Genomic DNA, 17,420 nt, shown 5'->3' with positions numbered 1-17,420 from the left:
AAAATGGGACTATAACTCACCTTATTAGCAAACGAAGTAACCACACAATTATGCGAACAGCAAATGAAGTAAAGTGATCATGAATGATCACAACGCCGACCTATAAATAAAGCAGGTCGATATAAATAACTAACTTAGGTCAAGTCTTAGTATGATAGCTATTGTACATGTTGCAAGTAGTCATAGAACAATACTCAATATGCATCGGTTTGATCGGAACAGCGTGCGGACACACACTTTCTATTTTTAGAAAGTTTCTATTTTTAGCAGGTTTCCATTTTTGGAAAGTTTCTATTTTTGGAAAGTTTCTATTTTAGAAAAGTTTCTATTTTTGGAAAGTTTCAATTTTTGGAAAGTTTCTATTTTTGGAAAGTTTTAAGTTAGGAAAGTTTCCTTATTTAGAAAGTCAACGAAAGTCAACTGAAAGTCAAAGTCAACTGAAAGTCAACTCAAAAGTCAACCTTGGTCAAACATAGTCAACGTTAATTTTAAAAGTGTAAGTTGTAATAATAATGTAAGTTATAATATTTATTAAAGTTAAATATGTCTAATTATGTCATAACATAAGTTTAATTAAATTAAATGAATTATTAAAGTTAAGATAAGTTTAAATGATATAATTAATATAAAATAAGTATTTAATTAATTAATTAAATATTAGTCATAATATAAGTATTATTAATTAATAATAAATTTCAAATCATATCATAAGTATTATTAATTAATAATGAATTATTAATCATATCATAAGTTTCTAATTATAATTATTAAATCATAAGTATTTAATAATTAAATTATAATTAAATAATAACTAAGCCTTATAATAATTAAATAATTAATTAATCCTTATCATAAGTCTTATTATAATAATCTCATAATATAAGTTTAATACTTATCATAAGTATTTTCCATTAATAATGAAGTATTATTAATCATATGTTTAATTAAAATGTTAATTAAATCATAAGTATTAATTAAATGATATAATAAATATATATCATAAGTTGTAAATAATAATAATTACTTTTTTTTTCATAAGTAATTAAATGATAATGAAATCCATTATTTATATCATAAGTTTAATAATTAGTCATAAGTTTTAAATCAAAAGTTAATCGGGTCGTATCCTGAGCCCCGGGTGTCGGTTTTCGGCGAGCCTTACATATATCTCCGCCTAAGCAAACCACCCGACACTTTTATACACTCAAGAACACCCCAAGAACAGTCCACAAGTCGTGATGTACAGCCATTACACTACTTGGAACTTCAATTTAATCAAAAAACGTGTTTTAGACGTAACGGGTGATTCGTGGCTCGGATTGAGATGACCCGAACATGAAAGTTCGCCCCACCATCAGTCCTAACACACTAACACACCCTAAAGTCACCAAATATGGTTACAAAGTCGGACCAAACCTGGTTCATAACAATATCACATTTCAATTTCAACAAAATACCATTTTGATCGAATCTAGGGCTCCGGGAATCGAAACGACATGAATCCGGAGTCTAAAATTAATGTCTTGATGAGAGGAACTCATCTAGATACTTTATTTTAACTTTTATAACAGTCACAATAACAGAAAGACACGAATTAGCTGCTGTCCCAATTATATCAAACCCAAAACATATGTATTCGAGTAATTCTATGCATACCATCAACAATACAATAACATATGATCATCATACTACTAATATAACATATAAAATCAGTAAAATATGTGAAAAATTAAAAATCTAGGGTTAGGGTTTATACCCTAATCAAGAATTGATTAATATGAACGCGTAGAGAAGAACGAGAGAAATCCGTTGATGCTAAAAGCCCTAAATTCCAAGCTTGAATTGATTGAAGATGATGATGACCATGTTGATGGTGATGGGACGGCCAAAAGAGGAAGGGAGGAAGAGAGAGTGAAATAAAATTGTGTTTAGGTTAAATGAAAAGAGTTTTGATCAAATTAGCACATGTAATCTCCAAAATTCAAGAATTAACACAAAACCCCCTCCCTCATTAAGGGATTCGGCCGAAAATGATAGGGTGGGCTCCACTTGTGGGCCACCTTGAAGTATAGACTAAAATCTCTTAGCCCGAATGCCCGAACGAAGCCCGAAACACGAAAACGCGACTACGCGATTGAAAATTCGGAGAGATAACAAATACGCGACGAAAAATATATATAAATGCTATATATAATCATATGATATTAAAATATCATATTTAAAATAATTAGGATAAATAAAAAAAAAATCCCAAAAGTTCGACCGTTGGTTTGAAAACCGAAAAGATTCGCCGAATAGAAATCCGCGACACGTAGAAACGTACGATTTAGAATATGAATACAAATATTCATTTAACACATAATAATTAATATATTATTACAAAAATAATAATATAGGTCATAGAAATGGCGTGGCAAGAATAACAGTTAACGGTCGTTAAATAATTAACGGTAAAAGATAACGGAAAAAGTAGGGTCGTGACAGTACCTTCCCGTTACGGAAATTTCGTCCCGAAATTTAAGCAGGTGCAGGGGTTGACTCAGCATCTGGGAACAAATGCGGGTACTTCTGCTTCATCTAATCTTCACGCTCCCAAGTGAACTCGGGACCGATTCGTTCCATCTAACTCGAACAATAGGAATTCTACTCTGTTTAAGAGTCTTAACCTTTCGATCCATAATTTCAACAGGTTCCTTAAAAGAAAAAGTAGTTTCTTATCAACATGAAGTCCTTCCATAGGAATGGTTTCCTCGGCCTCGGCCAAACACTTCTTTAAATTCGATACATGAAAAACATCGTGAACAGCACTGAGTTCTTGTGGCAATTTCAAACGATAAGCCACGGGTCCAACTCTCTCAATTATTTCAAAAGGTCCAACAAATCGAGGATTCAACTTTCCCCCTTTTACCAAAACGTATCACGCCCTTCCAAGGCAATACCTTCAACATAACACGATCACCGACCTGAAATTCAATATCGTTCCTTCTCTTATTGGCATAGCTCTTTTGCCGACTTCTGACGGTTCTCAATCCTTCCTTAATCTGTACGATCTTCTCGGTAGTCTCATGAATAATGTCTGGACCTGTGAGTTGAGCATCCCCAACCTCATTCCAACAGACAGGAGACCTACACTTTCTACCATACAGAGCTTCAAACGGTGCGGCTTTAATACTTGCATGATAGCTGTTGTTATAAGAAAGCTTAGCCAACGACAAGTATCTATCCCTACAATTACCAAAATCAATTACGCACGCCCTCAACATGCCTTCTAACATTTGGATGGTCCTTTAATTCTGACCGTCCGACGGTGGATGATAAGCGGTGCTCATATCCAATTTAGTTCCCAAAGCATCTTGTAAAGACTGCCAAAACCTCGCCGTAAATCGACTATCTTGATCCGAAATAATAGATACGGGAACACCATGCCTCAAAACAATTTCCTTCAATTATAAACGGGTAAGCTTCTCCCTCGAATCAGTTTCCTTAATCGGTAAGAAATGAGCTGATTTTGTGAGTCGGTCACAATCACCCAAATGGCGTCGTAACCACCCACAACTCACAATAACTTCGTAATAAAATCCATTGTAATACCTTCCCACTTCCACTCGGGAATCTCAGGTTGTACCAAAAGTCCAGACGGTTTCTAATGTTCAGCCTTAACTTTAGCACAGGTCAAACAGTTAACCACATACGTAGCCATATCAGCTTTCAAATTAGGCCACCAATACAGCTCCTTAAGATCATGATACATCTTTCCTGAATCAGGATGAATAGAGTACCCATACTTATGAGCCTTATCTAAAACAAGTTTCGTAGATCACCAAACTTCGGAACCCAAAGGCATCCCGCAAAAATACCGAGTGCCATCGGTTCGTACCTCAAACTGTCTACTTAGGCCTTTGACCTTCCCGTTACGAAATTTTCCTCCTTCAAGGCTTTTTGTTGAGCTGCAAGAATATGCCTTGCGAGGTTTGTTCGTATGGTCATATTCAAGGCCCTAAACTTACGAGGTTCAACTCTCTCTTTTCGACTCAAAGCATTGGCTACAACATTGGCCTTTCCAGGATGATATAGAAGTTCAAAATCATAATCGTTCAACGTCTCAACCCATCTTCGCTGTCTCATATTTAGCTGTTTTTGATCAAGAATATGTTGAAGACTTTTGTGATCAGTGTACACTGCACATTTGACCCCATATAAGTAATGTCTCCAATTCTTGAGTGCGAATATAACCACTCCCAATTCTAAATCATGGGTTGTATAATTCTGCTCGTGGATCTTCAACTGACATGACGCATATGCAATAACCTTCTTTCATTGCATCAAAACACACCCAAAGCCTTGACGCGAAGTATCACAATAAACAACAAAATCATAATTACCCTTAGGTAGTGACAATATCAGAGCGGTAGTCAACTTCTTCTTCAAAATTTGAGAAGCAGTCTCTTGTTCATCCTTCCACTCATACTTCTCCCCCTTATGCGTTAAAGCAGTCAGAGGTGTCGCTATACAAGAGAAATCTTGAATGAACCTTCTATAATATCCTACCAATCCTAGAAACTGACGGATCAGAGTAGGAGTTTTCGGAGTTTCCCACTTTTCGATCGCCTCAATCTTAGCAGGATCAACTTGTATTCCCTGTTTACTAACAATGTGACCAAGGAATTGAACTTCTCTTAACCAGAAAGCACACTTAGAGAACTTAGCGTACAACTCTTCTTTTCTCAATAGATCAAGCACTAACTTCAAGTGTTCTTCGTGCTCTTCATTACTCTTAGAATAAATAAGGATGTCGTCAATGAAAACAATAACGAATTTGTCTAAATAAGGTCTGCACACATGGTTCATGAGGTCCATGAACACAGCAGATGCATTTGTCAATCCGAACAGCATAACAAGAAACTCAAAGTGACCGTAACGGGTGCGAAAAGTAGTTTTCGAAACATCAGATTCTTTAACACGCAACTGATGATAACCGGAACGAAGATTGATTTCAGAATAAACGGATAAACCTTGAAGTTGATCGAACAGATCATCAATTCTCGGAAGAGGGTAACGGTTCTTAACTGTAAGCTTGTTCAACTCGCGATAATCACTATACCATCGGAATGAACCACCCTTCTTCTTAACAAACAAAACAGGAGCTCCCCAAGGGGACGAACTGGGATGAATGAAATGTAGTTGCAACAATGAGGGAAGAAATATATGAAGTAGTCACTTCGGTGGCATATATATTTAAGGCAATTCTCTCGAAGGAGATAACGAGGATCATGGACTTCAAAGTAAATTTTGATTACATTTCCGAAAGGAAGACGTACGAAAGGTGTGATATTTCAACAAGAGTGAACTTCCTTGTACAATGAGCGAGGCAATCTAGGATTCATCCATATTCTTAAATTTATGTGCGGATGAAAAGAACGCGAATCATGGGTTATAAAGAATGGCCGACTCCAGGTTAGATGAATCTCCAAAAATAATTTCGTGCACCCTAAAGTATCGAATCCTAGGATTAATGTTTACGAGGGTGTTGCGGTTGACAGCGAAAATTGAGAGTAGAAACTCCTCAAACGGTCTAGAGTAATATATATCCATGATACCCATTATAACAACAGTTGGGGTAGAAACCCACCTAGCACCTTTTCTACAATAAGGTGACCATCGAGGGTACCCCAGAAAATTGATTTATCGGTCCGCGTTTCGGCCATGTCCAACCATAAGAGATAAAATCTAATGAGCGCAAAGACTCTCCAACAAATTTACAAAGCCGGCCCCCCCAAAGTGGTGTATGAGTTTCTATCAATGAACTTAATGGTAAGTTTCATCCTTAAACGGAGGATGAGGAGAACTGTGATCCAAACACTCGGTAGAGTAATGCGAAAATTCTAATGTAATCAATCAAAGGAGTTTTGAAAAAGCTTGAAATGTCTGATGTAACCCCATAAATGGAACGAAGCTCTTAGTAAATTTAGAAGTATGTACAACGTGTACCATTTTACGTAAATCAATTTGAGTTAACTAAACAACTCAACAAGAGTGGTTTTTAAAATAATTTTGAAGGTATAATTTAGTGTATAATAGCCAAAATAGGTAAGGGTAAATTAGTCCATTTGAATTCATACGTACATATATGATTTTATAAATAGTATACATGACAAAATATTTCATTACTTCTATTCGCCCATAAATCTCGTGAGAACCGCCCAATTGCACAAATGTGTAAAAATCTTAATGAAAAGCAGGGTATCCGCATTACAGAGGTTACGAGTTGAAGTAAGATCGTTAAAGCTCGGGTGATGGACTTGAATCGTCTTGCGACATCTAATCAATAAATGCTACGAGGTCATGAAAACCAATGAGTTAAATATTGTTTTGACTATTATCAGGACATAAGTCCTTGGGCCAAAACTCTTCACGTGCGAAGCTGTCACTAACAAGCGAGTTATGAATGATAAAACATAGGGTAAGTAGTTCGGTTAAGACGAGTCTCTCGTATATCAACAAATAAGATAATGAGTATCTTCCTTACTCATGTAACAACGTTAGAATTTCCGAATGAGTGGTGTATAAATTTTCTCTGACTCGCTTTCTATTCCTCATGTCACAATATTGGGACTTTTTATGAATTAACGTAATATAATCACGTTGGCCTGACGCCATTATATTTCACTAACTCATAGTTCCATTCCAATATCACTACATAAGGTCAGGACACGTGGTCAACCTCGAATTTCAACACAATTTCCCTAAAACAATTTCTTAACAATGTGCTAAGGATAGCACAAGAGACAAAGACATCGAAAGTAATGAATAGGAGTAATGGTGACATGAAAATGTCTTCGAAGTACCAAGAATCTCTAAAAGTCAAGGATGATGTTTTTTGGTTCAAAAACCAAAGCACATAGGCACAACGGCACAATGGCATGTAATGTAACAAAAATGTTATATACCCAAACACAATAGCTGACATTGAAATGCCGAGCCTTTAGAAGTCAAGAATGACATCTCGCGTAATATAACTCAAACGTTATATACATAACCATAATAGATGACATAGAAATGCCGAGAATTTTAGAACACCTAATGTAACTCAAATGTTATATCAATAAATACAAATTATGACATAGAAATGTCGAGAATTTCAGAAGTCAAGAATGTCACCCCCCCCGGTTTCACTAACCGAGGTGTTCCCATAAAGATGAACTCGCATGAGTCGGAGAATACGTTTAAACCGGAATGGGAGTTCCTCCCGCATTCAGAACATAATAGAAATGTATGTATGATAACAATATACATACCAATACGATACAAATAATCACATATAGTAATATATAATAGGCCGGGCTGTAGACTAGACTCACTAATGCACCCTATTGACTCGGGTAACGACATCAATGCAGCCTAATTCCCTACAACCAGAGCTCTGATACCAACTGTGACGACACCGTCAGAACACTTAACGGCTCCGTCACTTGGTCCCACAGCTTGATCGGAACTCTATATGAATTTAATAAAACAACCTTGCATTCTTTATTTAAAAATGATTTCCTATAAAGGAAATCTACTAAAATGTATAAGTTTAGAAAAACTATACAATAATACTTTAACCAAAAGTTGACCAAAACAAAGTCAACAAGCAACCACTATTTAATGTAACAAAATAGAATGCAAGTTAATGTTTAACAAAAGCTGCCATCATAAATATGCAGACTCTCTAAGCACAGCGGAAGCAATCAATCATGAACCTGAGAATAAAACATGCGAGTAACTGTCAACAAAAATGTTGAGTGAATTATAGGTTTAATATTGCAAACAATATTTAATTTAAACAATAAAAATTTATGTTTGAAAACATAAAAGTCCTTTTTAAACCACCAAATTATATGCTAGAAAACATATAATAAAACATTATTCCATTTTCCGTGAGCCACCTGGTAACCACTTAACCCTTTATTTACCCTTGCCAAACACAATAAATAATATACACCGAACAAGTGTATCTACAACAAAATACGAAGTACTAAACATTCCGATAACAAATTGCTAGCGCGACTAGCTCGAAATGGGGTTGTCAAACCCGATAGATCTATCCGTAGGATTCGCGTTCACCAGTAGAAACCAGTGATTACAGTTACCAGACTAGGGAATATTTTTGTTCAACTCACAATGAATAATTTAAACCAACTTCCACTTGTGTCCAAAATATAAATAAATTGCATGTATTCTCATCCCAAAAGATTTAAAATAGAAAAATGGGACTATAACTCACCTTATTAGCAAACGAAGTAACCACACAATTATGCGAACAGCAAATGAAGTAAAGTGATCATGAATGATCACAACGCCGACCTATAAATAAAGCAGGTCGATATAAATAACTAACTTAGGTCAAGTCTTAGTATGATAGCTATTGTACATGTTACAAGTAGTCATAGAACAATACTCAATATGCATCGGTTTGATCGGAACAGCGTGCGGACACACACTTTCTATTTTTAGAAAGTTTCTATTTTTAGCAGGTTTCCATTTTTGGAAAGTTTCTATTTTTGGAAAGTTTCTATTTTAGGAAAGTTTCTATTTTTGGAAAGTTTCAATTTTTGGAAAGTTTCAATTTTTGGAAAGTTTTAAGTTAGGAAAGTTTCCTTATTTAGAAAGTCAACGAAAGTCAACTGAAAGTCAAAGTCAACTGAAAGTCAACTCAAAAGTCAACCTTGGTCAAACATAGTCAACGTTAATTTTAAAAGTGTAAGTTGTAATAATAATGTAAGTTATAATATTTATTAAAGTTAAATATGTCTAATTATGTCATAACATAAGTTTAATTAAATTAAATGAATTATTAAAGTTAAGATAAGTTTAAATGATATAATTAATATAACATAAGTATTTAATTAATTAATTAAATATTAGTCATAATATAAGTATTATTAATTAATAATAAATTTCAAATCATATCATAAGTATTATTAATTAATAATGAATTATTAATCATATCATAAGTTTCTAATTATAATTATTAAATCATAAGTATTTAATAATTAAATTATAATTAAATAATAACTAAGCCTTATAATAATTAAATAATTAATTAATCCTTATCATAAGTCTTATTATAATAATCTCATAATATAAGTTTAATACTTATCATAAGTATTTTCCATTAATAATGAAGTATTATTAATCATATGTTTAATTAAAATGTTAATTAAATCATAAGTATTAATTAAATGATATAATAAATATATATCATAAGTTGTAAATAATAATAATTACTTTTTTTTTCATAAGTAATTAAATGATAATGAAATCCATTATTTATATCATAAGTTTAATAATTAGTCATAAGTTTTAAATCAAAAGTTAATCGGGTCGTATCCTGAGCCCCGGGTGTCGGTTTTCGGCGAGCCTTACATATATCTCCGCCTAAGCAAACCACCCGACACTTTGATACACTCAAGAACACCCCAAGAACAGTCCACAAGTCGTGATGTACAGCCATTACACTACTTGGAACTTCAATTTAATCAAAAAACGTGTTTTAGACGTAACGGGTGATTCGTGGCTCGGATTGAGATGACCCGAACATGAAAGTTCGCCCCACCATCATTCCTAACACACTAACACACCCTAAAGTCACCAAATATGGTTACAAAGTCGGACCAAACCTGGTTCATAACAATATCACAATTCAATTTCAACAAAATACCATTTTGATCGAATCTAGGGCTCCGGGAATCGAAACGACATGAATCCGGAGTCTAAAATTAATGTCTTGATGAGAGGAACTCATCTAGATACTTTATTTTAACTTTTATAACAGTCAAAATAACAGAAAGACACGAATTAGCTGCTTTCCCAATTATATCAAACCCAAAACATTTGTATTCGAGTAATTCTATGCATACCATCAACAATACAATAACATATGATCATCATACTACTAATATAACATATAAAATCAGTAAAATATGTGAAAAATTAAAAATCTAGGGTTAGGGTTTATACCCTAATCAAGAATTGATTAATATGAACGCGTAGAGAAGAACGAGAGAAATCCGTTGATGCTAAAAGCCCTAAATTCCAAGCTTGAATTGATTGAAGATGATGATGACCATGTTGATGGTGATGGGACGGCCAAAAGAGGAAGGGAGGAAGAGAGAGTGAAATAAAATTGTGTTTAGGTTAAATGAAAAGAGTTTTGATCAAATTAGCACATGTAATCTCCAAAATTCAAGAATTAACACAAAACCCCCTCCCTCATTAAGGGATTCGGCCGAAAATGATAGGGTGGGCTCCACTTGTGGGCCACCTTGAAGTATAGACTAAAATCTCTTAGCCCGAATGCCCGAACGAAGCCCGAAACACGAAAACGCGACTACGCGATTGAAAATTCGGAGAGATAACAAATACGCGACGAAAAATATATATAAATGCTATATATAATCATATGATATTAAAATATCATATTTAAAATAATTAGGATAAATAAAAAAAAAATCCCAAAAGTTCGACCGTTGGTTTGAAAACCGAAAAGATTCGCCGAATAGAAATCCGCGACACGTAGAAACGTACGATTTAGAATATGAATACAAATATTCATTTAACACATAATAATTAATATATTATTACAAAAATAATAATATAGGTCATAGAAATGGCGTGGCAAGAATAACAGTTAACGGTCATTAAATAATTAACGGTAAAAGATAACGGAAAAAGTAGGGTCGTGACAATCTTAGAAGTTGTGGGATTATCTCGCAACTTACTCCACCTGGGACACCACAACTTAATGGAGTTTCCGAAAGGAGGAACTTAACCCTAATGGATATGGTTCGATCTATGATGGCCAGAAGCTTGTTACCTCTATCATTTTGGGGTTATTGTCTATGCTCTGCGGCTCGTATTTTAAATATGGCCCCAACCAAGAAAGTGGAACGAACACCTCATGAGATGTGGTTTAGAAAACCTCCATCTCTATCATACTTAAAGGTATGGGGATGTGAAGCTTATCCTAAGCGTTACGTCCCTAATAAGTTGAATGCTCGATCCACGAAGTGTGTCTTCATAGGATATCCCAAGGATGATATGGGATACTATTTCTATGATCCAACCGAGCAAAATGTATTTGTTGCTCGAAAGGCTGAATTCCTTGAAACTAAGTTCCTAATGGAAGGAAATAGTGAAAGGAAGATAGATCTTGAAGAGGTTCGAGATCAAGCAGATGATACACAATTGATTGACACTTGCACTCAACATGAAAATGTTGAGAATGATCAAATGGATGATCAAAATACACAAGACGTTCATAGATCTGGTAGGATTAGTAATCCTCCTGAGAGATATGGGTTTCTCATGGATGGTTGCTATGTGGTTGATTTGGATGAACCAACAAACTACCAAGATGCTTTATCAAGGATTGATAAAGATAAATGGCAGGAAGCCATGAACGCTGAGATGCAATCCATGTATGACAACCAAGTTTGGGAACTTGTTGCGTAACCTCTTGGCTCTAGGCTAGTTGATTGTAAATGGCTTTTCAAAATGAAAACCGACATGCATGGAAACTTGGATACATATAAAGCAAGACTTGTAGCAAAAGGTTTCATTCAAACTCAAGGGATTGACTATGATGAAACTTTTTCGCCTGTGGCAATGCTAAAGTCTATTAGGATATTACTTGCCATTGCTGCTCATTATGATTATGAAATATGGCAAATGGATGTCAAGACCGCTTTCCTAAATGGACATCTTGAGGAAGATGTCTATATGGTTCAGCCTGAAGGTTTTGTTGATCCGAAATATCCTAAAAAGGTATGCAAGTTAAAGAAGTCAATCTACGGATTGAAACAAGCATCTAGAATGTGGAATCATCATTTTAATGAGGAAGCCGAGAAATTTGGCTTCATTAAAAATGGTGATGAAGCTTGTGTATATAAGAAAGCTAGTGGGAGCACTATCATGTTCCTTGTACTATATGTGGATGATATATTGTTATTTGGAAATGATATTCCGGCAATGCAAGGAGTTAAAACTTGGCTAAGTAAATGCTTCTCCATTAAGGATCTTGGAGAAGCACAATACGTTTTGGGGATTGGGATCTACAGGAATAGATCCAAGAAATTGATAGGTTTGAATCAAAGTGCATACATTGAAAAGATCTTGAAAAGGTTCAAGATGGACAACTCTAAGAAAGGTTTGGTACCTATTCAAAGAGGAACGCCTCTCAGTTCATCTCAGTGTCCTACCACGAAAGATGAACAAGAGAGAATGAAGAAGGTCCCTTACGCATCTGCTATTGGGTCAATCATGTATGCAATGATATGCACTAGAACCGGATGTGTCATGCGCTCTTAGCCTGACAAGTAGATACCAGAATAAACCAGGAAACAGCCATTGGATTGCTGTTAAAAGTATATTGAAATACCTTAGGAGGACTAAGGATATGTTTCTTATATACGGGTCTGGTGAGGAGGAACTCACTGTAAAAGGTTACGTGGACGCGAGTTTCCAAACTGATCGTGATGATTCTCGTTCACAATCAGGTTATGTCTTCACATTAAATGGAGGTGCGGTCTCTTGGAAGAGTTCAAAACAGGACGTTGTTGCATTATCCACTACAGAGTCGGAGTACATTGCCGCCTCATTGGCAGCTCAGGAAGCTGCATGGATGAAGAAATTCATCGACGACTTAGGAGTAGTCCCTTCCATTCAGGACCCTCTTGAGATCTTTTGTGACAACGAGGGTGCGATTGCTCAAATCAAGGAACCTCGTGCTCACCAAAAGACCCGTCACATTGAGCGAAGATTTAACTACATAAGGGATGAAGTTGAAAAGGGAAAGATATGTATTCGCAAAGTTCACACAGATCTTAATATAGCGGATCCTCTCACGAAGCTCTTACATGGATCAAAACATGCAGGACATGTTTGTGCATTAGGGCTTCGATATTCTAGTGATTGGTCATGATCTAATTTAAGTATTTTAACGGAACGAAATCTGTTCAAACTCATTAATATAATTGTGGCATTAATTTATTTTGAGTTATGTTCCTATTTTGCATATTTTATCCATGAATAAGTAATTATTCTAAATTCTGTAGTCGATCACATTTGTGGGAGCAAGTGTGAGGTTTAGACTATTATGAACTTGGATTGGTATACATTCACGGGATGAATGTGGGGCAAGGTTGCAACCAAGGTTCATAGATATTTGTGGGATACAAATATTGGAAGACCCGCCATCAAGATTTACTAAATGGAGCCTTTGTGGTTGATCACATGTAATCTTGAGTAAAGGCGAATATCATTGTATCCTCTGACCTGAGATACATATTGGATTCGGATATTTACCAAGTATTGTGCCATGATTCTTTCCTTCGCTATTCTGAAATCAGGTAGTTCATAAGGAAGAGCTCAGGTGTAATACAAAGTATATATCTAGGACGTATGTAATCAAGATGGAATTTGTCCCTCTTATTCGTTGAGAGTCAGATGTCTAAGGCCTGATAAAGTTAAATCTAAAAGAGAGTGATCACTCTATATCTCTTGGATTTGACTTGAAATCTATGACGAAAGGATATAATGAAAGATTCACCTATTCATATTCGAGATGGGAACTCGAAAGGGATAATGTTATTGAATGGCACAAATTCATAACATATTGGGGGTGATGAACGGTCGTTAGGTGGTATCCATCACTTGCATTAATTTCTTATGTTTCTCGTGCAAGTGGGAGATTGAAGGTATTTCGTATGCCCGAGCGACATATTAAATTAATGTGGCTAGTATGTTATGATCCAAGTCGGGTCATACCCAATAACAAACTTACCGACACCTTAAAACGTATTTAGTCTTGACGATTGGATCATTAAATAAATAAGCGACACTTGGACTTTAGAAAATCGGTTTTCTAAAATATGATCACTTGAGATAAATTATTTGGATAATTTATATATAATTGTTTATAGGTTTAAATGATTATGTTGTGTTATATTTTATAAAAATGTTTATAAAATGTGAAAGTAACAAAATAAATACATGTTTATATATATATATGTATCAAGTTTATGTGTATATATATATATATATATATATATATATATATATATATATATATATATATATATATATATATATATATATATATATATATATATATATATAACATTATTTATAAAAAGAGTGTGCAGAATTTTTTAGTCTTCAAGACAATATCCCATGCTCATTTGTTACTTCCAACTCACACACAACTTTAGAGGTGCATGCTATTTACTTGAACCAAAGCTTGACCACTTCACTTAAGTGTTTCTTGATATTTTAACTTCTAAAAAAAAAACTGGACAGCATTTATTCTGCACTGCTGCTGCCGTGAGCTTTCTTGAGGAAAAGAGAGTTCATTTCTTTTTTTTTTTTGCAAGCTAATTCTAGTGTCATTAAATCATAACTATTGCATAAGGTGTTGGTGAAGAGTTTGGGGTATTATCTCTTGAGGTTTCATTGCTTTGAAGCTCCATTAATCAACATCATATTTACCATCTTCTTGCAACTAAGAAAACGACCCTCAACTAGCTTGAGGAGGTACATTTCTTATCTTCTCATCTTATTTGTAAACATATCTTTAAAGACTTGATATTAACATGGAATTCAATCAAAATGGTTTAACATAAACACTTGTTTATAAATGAAATAATGCTTCCGCTTGACTTAACACTCATAAAATTGGTTTTGTGATAATATAAACTTTATGAACTTGTTGTTGTGTTGAATTCCTTCATCATATGTATTTAGTAAGACGTTGTTATAACGATAATCGTTAAATATATCGTTTCGAGTTTCTTAATTCAATAAACTCAATTTTATGTATATAACTCATTGTTAAAATACCCAATGAGATACTTACTTATCATAATATCATGTTAACTATATATATAATCATATATATGTCATCATATATTTTTTACAAGTTTTAACGTTCGTGAATCACCGGTCAACTTGGGTGGTCAATTGTCTATATGAAACCTATTTCAATTAATCAAGTCTTAACAAGTTTGATTGCTTAACATGTTGGAAACACTTAATCATGTAAATAAAAATTTCATTTAATATATATAAACATGGAAAAGTTTGGGTCACTACAGTACCTACTCGTTAAATAAATTTCGTCCTGAAATTTTAAAAAGTTGGTGGTGTTGACGTATCTTCTGGAAATAAGAGCGGGTATTTCTTCTTCATCTGATCTTCTCGTTCCCAGGTGAACTCGGGTACTCTACGAGCATTCCATCGAACTTTAAAAATTGGTATCTTGTTTTGCTTAAGTCTTTTGACCTCACGATCCATTATTTCGACGGGTTCTTCGACGAATTGAAGTTTTTCGTTGATTTGGATTTCATCTAACGGAATAGTGAGATCTTCTTTAGCAAAACATTTCTTCAAATTTGAGACGTGGAAAGTGTTATGTACATCCGCAAGTTGTTGTGGTAATTCAAGTCGGTAAGCTACTGGTCCGACATGATCAATAATCTTGAATGGTCCTATATGCCTTGGATTTAATTTCCCTCGTTTACCAAATCGAACAACGCCTTTCCAAGGTGCAACCTTAAGCATGACCATCTCTCCAATTTCAAATTCTATATCTTTTCTTTTAATGTCGACGTAGCTCTTTTGTCGACTTTAGGCGGTTTTCAACCGTTGTTGAATTTGGATGATCTTCTCAGTAGTTTCTTGTATTATCTCCGGACCCGTAATCTGTCTATCCCCCACTTCACTTCAACAAATTGGAGACCTGCACTTTCTACCATAGAGTGCTTCAAACGGCGCCATCTCAATGCTTGAATGGTAGCTGTTGTTGTAGGAAAATTCTACTAACGGTAGATGTCGATCCCAACTGTTTCCGAAATCAATAACACATGCTCGTAGCATGTCTTCAAGCATTTGTATTGTCCTTTTGCTCTGCCCATCAGTTTGTGGATGATAGGCAGTACTCATGTCTAGACGAGTTCCTAATGCTTGCTGTAATGTCTGCCAGAATCTCGAAATAAATCTGCCATCCCTATCAGAGATAATAGAGATTGGTATTCCATGTCTGGAGACGACTTTCTTCAAATACAGTCGTGCTAACTTCTCCATCTTGTCATCTTCTCTTATTGGCAGGAAGTGTGCTGATTTGGTGAGACGATCAACTATTACCCAAATAGTATCAAAACCACTTGAAGTCCTTGGCAATTTAGTGATGAAATCCATGGTAATGTTTTTCCATTTCCATTCCGGGATTTCGGGTTGTTGAAGTAGACATGATGGTTTCTGATGCACAGCTTTGACCTTAGAACACGTCAAACATTCTCCTACGTAGTTAGCAACATCGGCTTTCATACCCGGCCACCAAAAATGTTTCTTGAGATCCTTGTACATCTTCCCTGTTCTAGGATGTATTGAGTATCTGGTTTTATGAGCTTCTCTAAGTACCATTTCTCTCATATCTCCAAATTTTGGTACCCAAATCCTTTCAGCCCTATACCAGGTTCCGTCTTCTCGAATATTAAGATGCTTCTCTGATCCTTTGGGTATTTCATCCTTTAAATTTCCCTCTTTTAAAACTCCTTGTTGCGCCTCCTTTATTTGAGTAGTAAGTTAGTGTGAATCATTATATTCATAGCTTTTACTCGAATGGGTTCTCTGTCCTTTCTGCTCAAGGCGTCAGCTACCACATTTGCCTTCCCCGGGTGATAACGAATCTCAAAGTTGTAATCATTCAACAATTCAATCCATCTGCGCTGCCTCATGTTCAGTTGTTTCAGATTAAATATGTGTTGAATACTTTTGTGGTCGGTATATATAATACTTTTGACCCCATATAAATAGTGCCTCCAAGTCTTTAATGCAAAAACAACCGCGCCTAATTCCAAATCATGCGTCGTATAATTCTGCTCGTGAATCTTCAATTGTCTAGACACATAAGCAATTACTTTCATTCGTTGCATTAATACACAACCGAGACCTTGCTTTGAGGCATCACAATATATCACAAAATCATCATTCCCTTCAGGTAATGACAATATAGGTGTCGTAGTTAACTTTTTCTTCAACAATTGAAACGTTTTTTCTTGTTCATCCTTCCATTCAAATTTTCTCGCTTTATGCGTCAATGCATTCAAGGATTTTGCTATTTTGGAAAAATCTTGGATGAATCTCCTGTAATAACCAGCTAGCCCTAAAAATTGGCGTATGTGTTTCGGAGTTTCCGGGGTTTCCCACTTTTCAACGATTTCAATCTTTGCTGGATCCACCTGAATACCTTCTTTGTTCACTATATGACCGAGGAATTGAACTTCTTCCAACCAAAATGCACACTTTGAAAACTTAGCGTACAGTTTTTCTTTTCTCTGTAACTCTATTACTTTTCTTTAGTGTTCTTCGTGTTCTTGATC

This window comes from Rutidosis leptorrhynchoides, chromosome 5 (genome assembly GCF_046630445.1).
Source record: "Rutidosis leptorrhynchoides isolate AG116_Rl617_1_P2 chromosome 5, CSIRO_AGI_Rlap_v1, whole genome shotgun sequence".
In the NCBI taxonomy this organism is placed as follows: Eukaryota; Viridiplantae; Streptophyta; class Magnoliopsida; order Asterales; family Asteraceae; genus Rutidosis; species Rutidosis leptorrhynchoides.
This window is presented reverse-complemented; position numbering follows the sequence as displayed.